Source organism: Monodelphis domestica, chromosome 3 (genome assembly GCF_027887165.1).
Source record: "Monodelphis domestica isolate mMonDom1 chromosome 3, mMonDom1.pri, whole genome shotgun sequence".
Taxonomy (NCBI): domain Eukaryota; kingdom Metazoa; phylum Chordata; class Mammalia; order Didelphimorphia; family Didelphidae; genus Monodelphis; species Monodelphis domestica.
In genome coordinates, this window is record NC_077229.1 from 355533586 (window position 1) to 355546707 (window position 13122).

The following is a 13122-nucleotide window of genomic DNA, read 5'->3' on the forward strand; positions in this document are numbered from 1 at the left end:
AATTTCCCCTCTCTTCATGTGCTAACTATCAAAGATAGCTACTCACCTCTCTATTTGTTCATTTAGGTCATGTCCCAAAGTCTTACAATGGGAACCAAAGGTTTGATGACCAAATTCTGCCATGATTGTGTCACTGCATTTTTATGCAGTATGCCTTGTAATTCTCCATTCTCTCAAACATTATGATGTAGGTGAAAAGCTTCTCCTTTTTACTCAGATATCTTGTTAGCCTTCTATCTTGCTATATTTGAAAGAACTACAACTCCCAGTATCTTTGTACCTAAGCAAAGCTTTCTTCAAAGTTTTTTACATACAAAGGCAAAGATATAATACATATATAAAGCATCTGTTTAATGTCTATTGCATTGGAAGCCAATCCACATGGTAGATTGATAAATGACCAACCTTTCTATCAGGAAGACTTAATATACATCTGACATACATAAGCTGTGCAATGCATTACATTTCATACTCCCTTTTAACGATGTCAATATCCACCTGTACCTACAATGCATATCTAAGCTATATTTAAATCAAAATTGGTGCATGTATTTTTTTAAATATATTTTATTTTATCATTTCCAAGCATTATTCGTTAAAGACATAGATCATTTTCTTTTCCTCCCCCCCACCCCCCATAGCCGACGCGTAAGTCCACTGGGCATTAGATGTTTTCTTGATTTGAACCCATTGCTTTGTTGATAGTATTTGCATTAGAGTGTTCATTTAGAGTCTATCCTCTGTCATGTTCCCTCAACCTCTGTATTCAGGCAGTTGCTTTTTCTCGGTGTTTCCACTCCCATAGTTTATCCTTTGCTTATGAATGGTGTTTTTTTCTCCTGGATCCCTACAAGTTGTTCAGGGACATTACATCGCCACTAATGGAGAAGTCCATTACGTTCAATTATACCACAGTGTATTAGTCTCTGTGTACAATGTTCTCCTGGTTCTGCTCCTCTCGCTCTGCATCACTTCCTGGAGGTTGTTCCAGTCTCCATGGAACTTCTCCACTTTATTATTCCTTTTAGCACAATAGTATTCCATCACCAACATATACCACAGTTTGTTCAGCCATTCCCCAATTGATGGGCATACCCTCGTTTTCCAGTTTTGGGCCACCACAAAGAGCGCAGCTATGAATATTTTTGTACAAGTCTTTGTGTCCATTATCTCTTTGGGGTACAGACCCAGCAGTGCTATGGCTGGGTCAAAGGGTAGATATTCTTTTAGCACCCTTTGGGCATAGTTCCAAATTGCCCTCCAGAATGGTTGGATCAGTTCACAGCTCCACCAGCAATGAATTAATGTCCCTATTTTGCCACATCCCCTCCAGCATTCATTACTTTCCTTTGCTGTTATGTTAGCCAATCTGCTAGGTGTGAGGTGATACCTCAGAGTTGTGTTGATTTGCATCTCTCTGATTATAAGAGATGTAGAACACTTCTTCATGTGCTTGTTAATAGTTTTGATTTCTTTATCTGAGAACTGCCTATCCATTTCCCTTGCCCATTTATCAATTGGAGAATGGCTTGATTTTTTGTACAATTGATTTAGCTCATTATAAATATGAGTAATTAAACCTTTGTCAGAGGTTTCTATGAAGATTTTTTCCCAATTTGTTGTTTCCCTTCTGATTTTAGTTATATTGGTTTTGTTTGTACAAAAGCTATTTAGTTTGATGTAGTCAAAATTATTTATTTTACATTTTGTGATTCTTTCTATATCTTGCTTGGTTTTAAAGCCTTTCCCCTCCCAAAGGTCTGACATGTATACTATTCTATGTTTACCCAATTTGCTTATGGTTTCCTTCTTTATGTTTAAGTCACTCACCCATTTTGAATTTATCTTGGTGTAGGGTGTAAGGTGTTGATCTATTCCTAGTCTCTCCCACACTGTCTTCCAATTTTCCCAGCATTTTTTATCGAATAGTGGATTTTTGTCCAAAAAGCTGGGATCTTTGGGTTTATCGTATACTGTCTTGCTGAGGTCGCTTTCCCCCAGTCTATTCCACTGATCTTCCTTTCTGTTTCTTAGCCAGTACCAAATTGTTTTGATGACAGCTGCTTTGTAATATAGTTTTAGGTCAGGGACTGCAAGGCCCCCATCATATGTGTTTTTTTTTTCATTCTTTCCCTGGATATCCTTGATCTTTTGTTCTTCCAAATGAACTTTGTTATGGTTTTTTCTAAATCAGTGAAGAAGTATTTTGGTAGTTCAATGGGTATGGCACTAAATAGATACATAAGTTTGGGTAGGATGGTCATTTTTATTATATTGGCTCGTCCTATCCATGAGCAGTTAATGTTTTTCCATTTGTTCAAGTCTAGTTTTAGTTGTGTGGCGAGTGTTTTGTAGTTGTGTTCATATAGTTCCTGTGTTTGTCTTGGGAGGTAGATTCCTAGGTATTTTATTTTGTCTAAGGTGATTTTGAATGGGATTTCTCTTTCTAGTTCTTGCTGCTGAGCTGTGTTGGAGATATATAGAAAAGCTGATGATTTATGTGGGTTTATTTTGTATCCTGCAACTTTGCTAAAGTTGTTGATTATTTCAATTACCTTTTTGGTTGAATCTCTAGGATTCTTTAAGTAGACCATCATGTCATCCGCAAAGAGTGATAACTTGGTCTCCTCCTTGCCTATTTTGATGCCTTCAATTCCTTTATCTTCTCTAATTGCTACTGCTAGTGTTTCTAGTACAATGTCAAATAGTAGAGGTGATAATGGGCATCCTTGTTTCACTCCTGATCTTATTGGGAATGCATCTAGTTTATCCCCATTGCAGATGATATTAGCTGTTGGTTTTAGATATATACTGTTTATTATTTTTAGGAATGACCCTTCTATTCCTATGCTTTCTAGTGTTTTTAATAGGAATGGGTGTTGTATTTTATCAAAGGCTTTTTCTGCATCTATTGAAATAATCATGTGGTTCTTGCTAGTTTGCTTGTTGATGTGGTCAATTATGTGGATGGTTTTCCTAATGTTGAACCAGCCCTGCATCCCTGGTATGAATCCTACTTGATCATGGTGAATGATCCTTCTGATCACTTGCTGGAGTCTTTTTGCTAGTATCCTATTTAAGATTTTTGCATCTATATTCATTAGGGAGATTGGCCTATAGTTTTCTTTCTCTGTTTTTGACCTGCCTGGTTTTGGAATCAGTACCATGTTTGTGTCGTAAAAGGAGTTTGGTAGAACTCCCTCTTTGCTTATTATGTCAAATAGTTTGTATAGTATTGGGATTAACTGTTCTCTGAATGTTTGATAGAATTCACAGGTGAATCCATCAGGCCCTGGGGATTTTTTCTTAGGAAGTTCTTTGATGGCTTGTTGGATTTCAATTTCTGATATGGGATTATTTAGGAATTCTATTTCCTCTTCTGTTAGTCTAGGCAGTTTGTATTTTTGTATATATTCATCCATTTCTCCTAAATTGGTGTATTTATTGCCATATAATTGGGCAAAGTAATTTCTAATGATTGCCTTAATTTCCTCTTCATCGGAGGTGCTGTCCCCCTTTTCATCTTTAATGCTGTGAATTTGCTTTTCTTCCTTCCTTTTTTTTAATTAGATTGACCAGTACCTTGTCTATTTTGTTTGTTTTTTCAAAGTACCAGCTTCTTGTCTCATTTATTAAATCAATAGTTCTATCACTTTCGATTTTATTAATTTCTCCGTTAATTTTTAGGATTTCTAATTTGGTTATCTGCTGGGGGTTTTTAATTTGATCACTTTCCAGTTTTTTCATTTGCATTTGCAATTGATTGATCTCTGCTCTCCCTTGTTTGTTAATACAAGCATTCAGGGATATGAATTTACCTCTGATTACCACTTTGGCTGCATCCCAAAAGGTTTGAAAGTATGTTTCGCCATTGTCATTTTCCTCGATGAAATTATTAATTGTTTCTATGATTTCTTCTTTAACTAAATGGTTTTGGAGTATCATATTGTTTAATTTCCAATTGGTTTTAGATTTGGTTTTCCATGTACCATTACTAATCATTATTTTTATTGCCTTGTGATCTGAGAAGGCTGCATTCATTATTTCTGCTTTTCTGCATTTGTGTGCTATGTTTCTGTGACCTAATATATGGTCAATTTTTGTGAATGTGCCATGTGGTGCTGAGAAGAAGGTGTATTCCTTTTTGTCCCTATTTATTTTTCTCCATATGTCTATTAATTCTAATTTTTCTAAGATTTCATTCACTTCTTTTACCTCTTTCTTATTTATTTTTTGATTTGATTTATCTAAATTTGATAATGGTTGGTTTAAGTCTCCCACTAGTATGGTTTTATTGTCTATTTCTTCCTTCAATTCTCCTAGTTTCTCCATTAGAAATTTGGGTGCTATATTATTTGGTGCATACATATTGATTAATGATATTTCCTCATTGTCTAAAGTCCCTTTTAACAAAATATAATTAGCTTTCCTGTCCCTCTTGATCAGGTCTATTTTTCCTTTGGCCTTATCAGATATCATGATTACCACTCCTGCCTTCTTTCTATCAGTTGAGGCCCAGAAGGTCTTACTCCATCCTTTAATTCTGACCTTGTGGGTGTCAACCCGCCTCATGTGTGTTTCTTGAAGACAACATATGGTAGGGTTTTTTATTTTAATCCATTCTGCTATTCGTCTACGTTTTATGGGTGAGTTCATCCCATTCACGTTCAAAGTTATGATTGTCATTTGTGGACTCCCTGGCATTTTGATTGCCTTCCCTAATTCTAACCTTTTCTTCTTCGGCTCTACCTTTTAGTCCAGTGATTTACTTTGAAACAGTCCCCCTTGTCCCCTCCCTTGATGTTTCCCTTTTTAGTCCCTCCCTTTTTGTTCCCTCCCCCTCCCCCCTCTCTTTCCCTCCCTTTTTGTTCTCCCTCTCCCCCTCCCCCCCTTGGTTTTCCCTTCTCCTTACCCTTGTTGGGTAAGATAGAATTCAAGATCCCAATGGATCTGGATGTTTTTCCCTCTCAGAGTTGATTTCCCTGAGATTGAGGTTTAAGTAACCCCCCCCCCTCTTCCTCTCCTTCTTGTAGGAGTTTTCTTCCCCTCCCCTTCCCATGTGAATCTTTGTGTGAGAATGATTATTCTATTTGGTCTTTCTTTATCCCCTATTTATACATTACATTTTCCCCACATATTAGTATACATAGGTTGATATAAATGTAGTCCTTATAGAAGAGAGTTTGAGTAAAAGAAGAAGATAACATTTTCCCCTTTCCTTAATATTTACCTTTTCAGGTATTCCTTGCTCTTTGATTTTCGTTATCAAACTTTCCACAGAGCTCTGGTCTTTTCTTTGCAAAAAGTTGGAAGTCTTCTATTTTGTTGAATGCCCATACTTTCCCTTGGAAGTATATAGTCAGTTTTGCTGGGTAGCTGATTCTTGGTTGGAGACCCAGCTCTCTTGCCTTTCTGAATATCATGTTCCATGCCTTACGATCATTCAGAGTAGAACTTGCAAGGTCTTGTGTGACCCTGATTGGCATTCCTTTATATCTAAATTGTCTTTTTCTGGCTTCCTGTAGGATTTTTTCTTTTGTTTGATAGCTTTGGAATTTGGCAATTACATTCCTGGGAGTTGTCTTTTGGGGGTTTAGTGTAGAAGGTGTTCTGTGAGCTCTGTCAGTGGCTGTATTGCCCCCTTGTTCTAGAATCTCTGGGCAATTTTCTTTGATTATATCTTGTATCACCATGTCCAGTTTGGTGTTTATTTCTGGCTTTTCTGGGAGTCCAATTATTCTTAAATTATCCCTTCTTCCTCTATTTTCCAGATCTATCACCTTGTTGGTGAGATATTTTATGTTCTCTTCTAATTTCTTGGTATTTTGGCTTTGCTTTATTAATTCTTGCTCTTTTACACGATCGTTGTCTTCCAGCTGCCTGATTCTGGCCTTTAAAGCCTGGTTTTCCTTTTCAGTTTCATCATACCGGTTTTGTAGATGCGTGAATTTCTTTTGCATTATTTCCAACTTTTCTTCCCAGAAGGCTTCCATCTTTTTGGTCATTTCTGATTCAAATTCTTCATAGGTTTGTGGATAGTTTCCATTTCCTTTGGAAGGTTTTGGAGCATTTTCTTTTATATTATCTTCTATCTGCTCTGTATTTTGTATTTTGGCTCCATAGAATGTGTCCAAAGTCGCCCCTTTCTTCTTATTTTTCTTGGTATTTTGGGGCTTCTGTGGTTCTGTGGAGTTTGCCATTTCTGAATGTGGAGGATTAGTTTTTCTTGTCTCTGTCTGGTGTTCAGAGGCTTTAGTCCTGGGCAGATGGTTCTATGAGCTTTCCCTGGGTTAAACTGAATATGCCTCACTGGAACTGGAATGGAAGGGTCGGACCACGTTGCTTTCCGGAAGTTGCCTTCAGAATCGCTGGCCGTGAGGCTGTTTTGTCGGCCTGCGGGGGGGATGGGCTGCAGCTAACCCAAGCTCCGAGGGCAAGGACTTTCACTGAGACTTGGATAGCAGGATCCAGCCCGTGAGGCTGTCTTGCCCGCCCTGAGGGTTGCTGTTGTTTCGACCAGCTCTCTGCAGCGGGAGCCCCAGGCAGTAACTTTCACCGGGACTCGGGTAGAAGGCCCTGAGGGTTGTTGTTCAGACGACACTGCTCTCTGAGCCCGGCCGGGCTGCGACTTCCGGGAGCCTTGGACTCTGCGCTCCTACCCCTGAGGTCCGAGTGATCTCGTGTTCTGGCTTTTGAGGGGAGCCGTACCTTTTGAACGGGGTCCAGGTCCAGGAGGAGGGTTCCCAGGGTCTGTGCTGTTGATCGTTTTGAATTTCGGCACCTTAGGAGCTTATCGTTTGAGATTGGTCGGGAAGGGTTTTCCGGAGATCTGAACTTTAGCTTTCTCTAAGCCCATCTTAACCGGAAGTCTGGTGCATGTATTAAGTGTGTTGCTATAAGAATACAATGCCCATTCAAATACATATTATGGCAAATGGATTTCTTATCCAGTTTATTTTTGGTGTGTGAATGATTGCGTTTATACTTTTCTAATAATCCCCACACCCACTGGGAAATTCCTGCCATGTTCTTTTTATACTTGTTAGATTAACTAAGTTATACTGATTTAAAGAAAAAGAAGTGAACACATTTTTTACCAGTACTACTTAGTAGCATCAATATTCATCAACTACAAATTCTATATATCCAAATAGTTCTTCTAAGTATGTTAGACATAATATAGGTAAATATATTTCTGTACAAATGGACTTATTTTTTACTGAAGAAGCAGAAAGATTTCTCAGTTTATAGAGTGCTGGACCTCTGGAGTCAGGGAGACCTGCGTTCAAAAGGGATCTCAGAGACTTAGTATCTGTGTGATCCTGGGCAAATTACTTAATATCTGTGTTAATACAATGGAAAATGCAATGGCAAACCACTCCAAAGGCTTTACCAAGAAAAGCACATGCAGTATCACAAATAGCTGCACATACATAAATATAACTATATTTTTAACTGAAAGCATATTCTTATGAAAATAAATAGGATGTAAATATACTATATACTTTTATGGAATAGATTCAACTTATGGGAAAGACAGAAAATGAAGGGCAGCTCTAAGACTACTCTAAAAACTACTTCAGAATTTTCTCAAAGTTTGATGCTATTAAGGTTAAATATTATTTGGCCTATGAAAAGGAAACTGAAAATTTTCTAGTGCATTTCAATTGGAAAGAAGTAGAATTAACTCTCCAGTTCCGTTGACCTTAATACATAAAACAATTAGTGCTTCATAACCATCATCAGGAACTTGAATTAACTGTTATATTTTACATAGACCTTTTTAACAATAGGAAACACATGTTAAATTCACTTTTATCTGCCTACTCTATTAATTACAATGTAGACAAATCTAATGGGGGCTAGAGTGTTATCCTAGGAGTCTAAGAATTCTTTTGGCATTTTCAGCATTTAGATGAATCTGAGGTCTTTTAACTACAAACAAAAAATGCAAAGGGAATTGGAGAGTGGAAAGTTGAGATGTAGAAATTAAGAGAAAAATGCATAAAACTGCATTTTTATTTTATCTTAATGATCACCCCAGCTTTTATACATCATCATATTTGAAAGTACCTAAACTTTTTTCAAGTCAATTTAGACACTCTCATAATATCTATACTGAGTCAGAACAATACACACTGAATGTTCCATGAATGGGAAATCAGGACTACAAAATGGCAAAAGACTGTACTGAAAAATAAGGAGTTCTAGAAACAGCTGGGAAAAGAGGATGCTTATCTAGCCACATGAAATGCAGTTCAAAAGGGGAACCAATATTGAAGAAATATAATTTTAATTTCTCATTCACACAAAGCGCCATCAGAAAAGATACACAGAAGAGTAGTCTTGTCATTCTTTACCATTAAAATAGTTAATAGGAATATTTTGGAGGAATAAACATGGACTTGTCAAATAGTATGTATGAGTGAGTATGTGTTTGTTATATTATGCATATCCTTGCTTTGAAATGCAGTCCAATATTAAAGTTATAATTATATGACTGATTATATAGAGGCAACTTTTAAAGCTTTCATATTGTCCCATAACTTTATTTCACAAAATTAATCCTGATCTTATTGACTGCATTATTAACTCCTGTAAATATCAAAGCAAAAATACATTTGTGGGAAGAAATTTTAGACACTTGAGTATAGCATGACAAATGGTATTATGATAATGTGCTTTCTACATAGCCAATGATATATTATATTCCCTAGTATATGAAAAACATGTCAAAAATATTGATAATAATAAACCAATTTATGACTTTTGTAATTAAATATGAAATGCTTGATCCAAATTCTTGTGACTTTGAACTAAGAAGGAGCTCTTTTCTTGGTTGGTTCATGATATCCAGCGAATCCATGTGTAACATTTTTCCTGATGTTTCCTGGTTTAGCTCTTGGTTTCTTTATCTTTACTTAACTATCAAAGCCAGTGTCACGTAGGGTGTTGGGCCTTTTACAGACTTGAAGCAGAGCTTTCCTTCTCCCCCTTGAGGGTTTATTTTGTGTCAATAAAATATTTTATAATTATTAATTACCAAATAAAATGAGTATTTCACAAAGTAGAAAAAAGAAACAGTACTGGATATTAAACTATAACTATCCTAAGTGTGGTTTGCTTTTTTTTTCAGGTTTATTATAGATTTGATGTATGACATTCAAAGTTCTACTTATCGGTGTTCAATTCTGACTTTTATTCTGTTTTTTCAAAATATGTTTCAATAACTTTCTTTTCATTCTTTTTAAAATTATTCATATTGGAAGTAAAATTAGCTTATTTCCCTCCACCTTATTCCCTCATTACAGTCACACTTGGACACATTGAAAAATACATAAATAAAAACAAAACTTTTAACAAGCATACATTAAAACAAAATATATTCTCGCATTGTACATCTCTGAAAATATTCTATTATACACATCTGATCAGTTTCAAGAAACAGGTAATGTGTTTCCTCAGTGGTCTTTTATAAGCAGTTTTGTCAATGTATATGAAGCAGAGAAATGGAAAATGAGTTCATTGACATATAAATAAAGTACTTATAACATTTCTCATAGGGTAGAAACTAAGAGCTCATTTTCTTTACACCAAAAATTCTTCTTCTGTACATCCTTATGACTGTTGATCGTACCACAATCTTCCCAGTCACTGAGGCTTACAATTTCGGTATCCATTTGATAATTCACTTTCTTACTACACACATCAAATCTACTAACAACTTGTGATATTTACTCTTGTGATATCTTTTACTATGCTTCCCTCTTGCCTCTGATACTACCAATACCTTTGAAGGGCTACATCACCTTATACTTGGAATATTACAAAAGCCTACTGCTTAGCATTCCTGCTCTAAGCTTGTCCCATTCCATTCAAATGTCAAATTTATATTACTAAACATAACTCTGATCATATTATCACTTTATATAAAAATTCCATTGGTTCCCTATTATGTCCAACATTGAATACAAAAGTCTCTATTTGATATTTATAGCATTTTATGATATTCTCTACCATCTTCTTATTTTCTTTTATTTGTTATTCACTAAATAGTCTTTGGGTTAGTAGCACTGGACCATTTGCTGTTTTTCAGTCAAGACAACTTTTTTCCCAGATCCATACATGAATTGGGTGTCCTCATGTCTGTATGCTCTCCCTCCTTATATCTTACCTTCTTCCTTTCATAGATTTCTTCACGCCTAAATTAAAACATTGCCATAGAAAAGCCTTCCTGATCTCTTTTAATTCTAGTGCTTTCCCTCTTTGGTTTATTTAAATTTATTCTGTGTATATCTTGTTTGTTCATAGTTTGCATTCCATCTACGCAATTAATCTGTGAGTTCCTTGGCAGCAGGGACTTTGCATTTCCCTGTATCTCTAGAGCTTAGCACAATGACTGGCACATAGGTGACACTAAATAAATGTTTATTGACTGAATATATTGGGTTTTGTTTTTAAAAATCCCCAAAGAACTAAAACTGTTTTGCAAATTGATGAGAAAATTCTAGTTTAAGTATTTGTATGTATAATTTTTTTTTAAAATCACATATCACTTTCAGCTACAAAATCACATTGATATGGGAACATTTCTAAAAAGTCTTTCTCCTCAGAGTTTTTCACTAGAGTATTTTCAAGATGTAGGCATTTGCTGTATATTATTAAAATTTCACCTTGAAGGCACAGACACAATAGGTTTAGTTTCCCCAAAATATCAGTTAGTCATCATAGCATTAACAATGTTTCCTTATCATGGAAAAGCAGAAAATTTGAAACATTTGCCTTTTTGTAAAAGGAAAGAAAAACACAATTTATCTTTAAATCTGACAACTCATTAATGTTATTTGCCAAAATCTAACCAGAATATATAATTTTTGTACAAAACATTTTACTGATCATTCTCTCATCTTGTTTTGAATTGCCATAATGATTCTGCCATTTAAAGATGTTGGTTGTTTATATCTAGTATCATTCTGTCTACATTTTGTCCCAAACAGTCTCCTGTAATGATTTACCATTGTATGACAGAAGAAAAATAAAGGGACTGTACTCCCTTCAAAGTTTCTCAGATTGGATCTCTCCACATGAAATATCAAGAATCTTACTACTGAAAGATTAATGATGAGCTAAGAGAACTGCTTTGACAAATTGTAGCGTATAATATGTAGACATTTTGGAACTATTGCTGATAAGCTAGATATCTTGTGAAGAAGAAAGTTTCTGATTGTCCATGGAGCTTTTAAAAATATATCTATCTTGTGACTTCTCCTCTTTGACAATTCTACTCTTCAGCTCTCGTCTGCGGGTATGACCTCTTTTCTCAAAAATCTGTTGGGACAGTGCTACCAAAGGTAGAGGCCATAGGTCTCTCTTCCCTCTTCAGTTATATAGTCTTGTGAATAAGCCTTTGTCCTTGACCTCTGCATTCTTTTCCCCATTAGATGAAAGAGACTGGCACCTCTGGTCCTGTGAACTTAAAAGGCCATGAGTTCCTGAGACAATGCAAAATTGATTCCTGGAGGCCAAGAAGTGACTTTTTGGACTCCATCCCAGATTTGAATGAGGCAAGGAATCATCTGACAGAAATATTACCTTTGGATGTAACTCTGAGTACAAATATTTCATAGAAACTAAGTTTAAATGTGACCTACTCTCTCCACTCTCTTCACACAGTGTATAGCATAATATGCCACTGAGGAATTGAATTATTATGTTTCTTCTTGCTCTCTCTCTAAAATTAATATACCTGAAAAGTTATCCAAGGTAAGTGGTTAAATGGAAATGGGATGGTAATCTGAGACATCAAAGATATGAGAAGAATATAACTAGCATGTCTTTGAGCTGGTATGATAACAGTAGAGAATATAAGGTCTGAATTCTTCAGCATGCCCTAGAATCTTGGATAGAATATGTAGTGACATGATTCATAGCCATCTAGAATATAATAGTCATAAAACATTTCAAATATGAAGTTCCTTCTATAACATAATTTTCCAAAGTTTATAAAAACTAGTCAAAGTAGCTACTGCATCCATGACTACACACACATACTCCCCACCCCACCCCAAGAAAAATCCTAAACATATTTTAAATTAAAGGAGTTATTTTCTGTTGAGATTTTATTTTTTTATAGTCCATCTTCATTTTAGTGCATAACATGAATTTAGCTTTTAAGCATTTCATTATTGAAATACAATCTAGGAATTACCATTAGTTAACATATTAGATAGATAGATTGATATTTTTATCCAATTGCATAGCAAATCTCCCACACTGTACACTGTATAATTTTTCTAATATGTTTTTCTTCACATTATCAGCAATGTTTTCTATGTATCTTACAACAGTGTTTGCTGACAGAATAATTCATTTTATTGGTCATCATATTGTTTTCATCCATTTCTATGACTGTTTTCTCAGTTATTTAACTTTGTCATTAACTATTGAATAAGGAATAACTAATACTGTTTCCGGGGTGTATGGGGTGCTCTGGGAGTGGTAGTATCTCTGGTATGGAGGGCTTGTCGTGCCCTCCTAGGGCAGCTCTCCAGCCTCTGACCCCCACTTGACACCCAGCTCTCACTTGTGGCTCCTAGTAGTTGCTAGCATGTGGCAGCGGCCACACCCCAGGCAACGGCTTCGACAGGCCAGCCAAACCTTGTGAGGGTAGACATCGGGTCGTCGACCCATGGTGAACCAGGGCTTTGCTCACCCAGCATGTGAAGACTGCTTCGGCTGAACAGAGAGAAGAAACCAATAAGAAGGTTCAATGGCTGAGATGGCGACGCAGCAAAGCACTGTGGAGTGCTTAGGGCGTGTTGGAGCACAAAGGACAACACAGCCATCCAATGCAGCTGAGGAAGTCTCCAGACTTAACAATTTTTCATGCCACTGGACTGTAAAGATTAAAATTTAGGAATATGGGGAGACTGAGGCAGGTAGAAATTAGTTTCTCTCTGCAAGGAGTATTATATTTTTTAGAGGTTTATTAAAGGTTAAAGATTAAGAATATACAAGTAAGAAACATGTGCCTAGGCTAGAGGCCTAGCCAAAATAACCTCACATCATGGAAGAGACGCCTCTGCTCCCAAAACGGAAGTCCAAAAAAACCCAAGACCTCTT